Here is a 3,999-nt window from a genome sequence, read left to right on the forward strand (position 1 = left end):
CCTTCTCCCTTGGGTTGATCAGATTCTACCCCTTGAACTGTCTTCCATTCTCCTGTGTAGGAGCCTGGGCCTGGCTCCCTGTGGTCTAGAAGGCCTGCAGGGGATGTGGGTGGAGGTCACACAAGTCCCTGGACCTTCACCTAATTCCTGTTTTTACTACAGTGATCCCACCAGCTGTCAGCTCTGCTGTGTCCCCCGCCCACAGAATACCTCTGACTCAACCTCCCTGGAGAGTAAACCTCTGATCTTTGGCTGCTTCTGAAATACTGTCTTGACTGGTCTTGCTGTCTTCAGCCTCACTTTTGCCCTTGCTTTTAGAGACAGCCAACACTGCCAGTTCCCGACATGCTCTGGTCTCCTGTGGGGTAAATCACTTTGCTCCTTAGCTTCCACTTCCACTTCTGCCAGCATAGATTCCAGCCATCTCTGGTCTAAAAGGTCAGCTGCTTTTCCTCCATTTGCCTTTCTATTGCCACATGTTTCTGTTTCTCAGTTCCAGTCCTCTATGTTGCCACGGTTTGTGTCTTCAGCTGTCATTTAGCGGGAATTAAAGAGAGAACAGATGTAAATGCCTGTGTTAAATCCTACTTTAGCTAGGAGAGCCCTCGGTGTTTTTACTCCAGTACTGGTGTTTAGTAAAAACTCTGTAAAAGTTCATTGGATGAATAAGTGAAAAGCCACTTACAGAGAGCAAGTCTCAGGTTATGTACACGTTCCCTGCTTAGCGGTGCACTCTGGTTCCCAGAGAAATGGCCAGAGGTGAAAACAAAAGTATGTCTCAAGTATCGACAGTATTCGTGGACTTTTGGTGACAAACCTTTGTGTCTCAGGCCTGTCCTGAAAAGCCTGCTGATGTTCCCAAAGTGGGTGTCACTGCCTGTTTAGAAGTCTGTGCTCTTTATATGAGTGACTCAGTCTTGGAATTGGAATTTTTGTGTGTCTTGATGGCTACAGCCCTTGGCTCTTGAGACTAAGTTAGTCTGTGAAGCACTAGGTTAGTTGGTATGAATTTTACTCTACAATTTTGAGTGTAAACATTTAACATTCTTTACAACCTGTAGGTCAAGATTAATCTTTGTCAAGCCCACAGCCCGCTAGGTTACTAGGTTACTCCATCTCAACCATAATAAAGACCCTCTTGCTTTATATCTGGGTGGACAAAGAACTTCAGCCTCTGGGAAAGAGCCTTGTTCACTCCTCATGTTCTGATATTTAAGGAGAGAGGGAAAGGGTAAAGAACAGATTATATTAAGAGATACAAACTACTATACAGAAAATAGATGAGCAACAGGGATTTAACTATGTTGCACAGGGAATTATATATAATATCGTGTAATAATGTATAATGAATTATAATCAGAAAAATACTAACCGAGTCATAATGTTGTATACCTGAAACTAATATATGCAATATTATAAATCAACTATAGTTAAAACAAAACAAAAAACCCTGACAGATGGTTAGAACAAAGACTTTGAGCCCAATTAAGAGTGTATGTCTGTTGGAAACCTTCTGAGCTGTATTGAAGTCCACTTACTTTTCTTCTTAAGGTATAATTGATCAATGTCCCTCTTCTCATGCTAGGAGGCACATCTTACAGCAATATTTCTGTAATTTTGCTTTTGTTTTTTCTGTATTAAATTCTAGCCAGATGCTGAGGAATAACACAATGACATAAAGAAGTTGTATTTAACATAGGCATTTATCTGGTGAGGGCTGGAAATAATATAATTGCCATGAAGTTCTGTTTTATTCTTTATGGAGTGAATTTTTGCAATTTTTCTTTTTCTGATTAAATTCCTTTCTTGTTTCATTTTTGCAATTGTCATGAGAGGGATGAAGAAAAGTAAATATTACTTTTGAGCCGTGGCTCTGGACCTTGGCTGTGCATTGGAATCACCAAGGGAGTTACAAAATACTAATGCCTGGGGAACTAAACCCTGGGAACTCAGATTTAATTAGCCTGGGGTGTAGGCTGGGTATTGGATTGCTAAACACTCCTCACTTGACTCAAATGTGCAGGAAAGGTTGAGAATCAGCACCTTAAACCATGAGTGCATGCCTGCTAAGTCACTTCAGTCCTGTCTGACGCTTTGTGACCCCGTGGACTGTAGCCCACCAGGCTCCTCTGGCCATGGGGATTCTCCAGACAAGTATCCTGGAGTGGATTGCCATGCCCTTCTCCGGGGATTCTTCCCAACCGAACCTGTGTCTCTTAAGTCTCCTGAATTGGCAGACAGGTTCTTTACCACTAGTGCCACATGGGAAGCCCACCTTAAACTAAAACTGTAAAAATATTAGCTTGGTGCAAGAGTAATTGTGGTTTTACATTTTTAATCTTTGTTGTTTGATACTGGAATACATTCTGAAATGAATGTGGTTATGTTATGCATCATTTTAATGCACATTTCTCACTTTATGTTTTTTGCTAATGACTTATTCCGTATTACTTATGACTACTTAATAATTATTGGCAATAATTATTGCTAATTATTTATTATGTTTATTTTATATTTATTTTAGACTATAGAAATTACACTAGACAAAAAGCAAATCCAAGCAATTTTTTTATTACAGAGTTCAAAATGGGTCATAAAGCAGCAGAGACCAACTCAACATCAACAATGCATTTGGCCCAGGAAGTGCTAATGAACATATAGAGCAGCAGTGGTTCGCGAAGTTTTGCAAAGGAGATGAGAGTTTTGAAGATGAGGAGCATAGTGGCCGGCCATCGGGAGTTGACAAAGACCCATTGAGAGCAATCGTTAACTCTGATCCTCTCACAACTATGCAAGAAGTTGTGAAGAACTCAACATCAACCATTCTACTGCCATTTGGTATTTGAAGCAAATTGGAAAGGTGAAAAAACTCGACAAGTGGGTGCCTTATGAGCTAACCAAAAATTTTTTTTAAAAATTGTCATTTTGAAGTGTCATCTTTTGTTCTACATAACAAAAACAGTTTCTCAACTGGATTGTTATGTGCAACAAGAAGTGGATTTTATATGACAACCAACAATGGCCAGCTCGGTGGTTGGACCGAGGAGAAGCTCCAAAGCACTTCCCAAAGCCAAACTTGCACCAAAAAACGGTCATGGTCACTGGCGGCCTGCTGCCTATCTGATCCACTACAGCTTTCTGAATTCCAGTGAAACCATTACATCTTAGAAATATGCTCAACAAATCGATGAGATGCTCTGAAAACTGCAACTCCTGCAGTCGTCATTGGTCAACAGAATTGGCCCAATTCTCCTCCATAACAATGACTGACTGTGCTTGCACAACCAAACCTTCAAAAGTTGAACAAATTGGGCTTCGAAGTTTTGCCTCATCCGCCATATTCACCTGACCTCTCACCAACCGACTACCACTTCTTCAAGCATCTCGACAACTCTTAGCCAGGAAAAAGGCTTCCACAACCACCAAGAGGCAGAAAATCCTTTCCAAGAGTTCATCAAATCCTGAAGCATGGATTTTTTCACTATAGGACTAAACAAAACTTATTTCTTGTTGGCAAAAATGTGTTGATTGTAATGGTTTCTATTTTGATAAATAAAGATGTTTGAGCCTGTTTATGGTGATTTAAAATTCATGGTCTGAAACCACAATTTCTTGTACCAACGTAATAGATGACATAGTCTACCTTAAGTAAATCGGCAAGTCGCTAAGTTAGTGGCAAAAATTTAAAGGATGAGCACTTAATTCCAATAAAAATTCTGGGCACAGAGATACATTTTATGGTTTGCTTTGTTTTGTGTATAGATGCAGCCAGCACAACCTGGCATGCCGCAAAGGCATAATTACACGGGAAGTGTTTGGAAGCAGTTAGGAAGTAGTTTTCCTGTTATGCTCTAACCCCAGAATTTTCTTCACCCTTGCCAGTTTTCCAGACAATGTTTGGCTTCTCAAACTGTTGATTTCCCCAGGGTTCACATTCAGCTCTCACAGATCATAGACTTCCTGGAGTAGGCTGATGGGGGTGGAGATTTTCTCAGAAGG

At 40.6% G+C, this 3,999-nt stretch overlaps 1 long non-coding RNA gene across 1 annotated transcript; it reads left to right on the plus strand.

Annotated features, from left to right (window-relative positions):
• Positions 1-388: 388 nt before the first annotated feature.
• On the plus strand, positions 389-3,196 carry LOC122686943. The gene is made up of 2 exons (XR_006338957.1): positions 389-438; positions 2,579-3,196. It is a non-coding gene; the product is annotated as an uncharacterized LOC122686943 (long non-coding RNA).
• Positions 3,197-3,999: the final 803 nt, after the last annotated feature.

The sequence above is a fragment of the Cervus elaphus genome, chromosome 30 (assembly GCF_910594005.1).
Source record: "Cervus elaphus chromosome 30, mCerEla1.1, whole genome shotgun sequence".
NCBI classification, from domain to species: domain Eukaryota; kingdom Metazoa; phylum Chordata; class Mammalia; order Artiodactyla; family Cervidae; genus Cervus; species Cervus elaphus.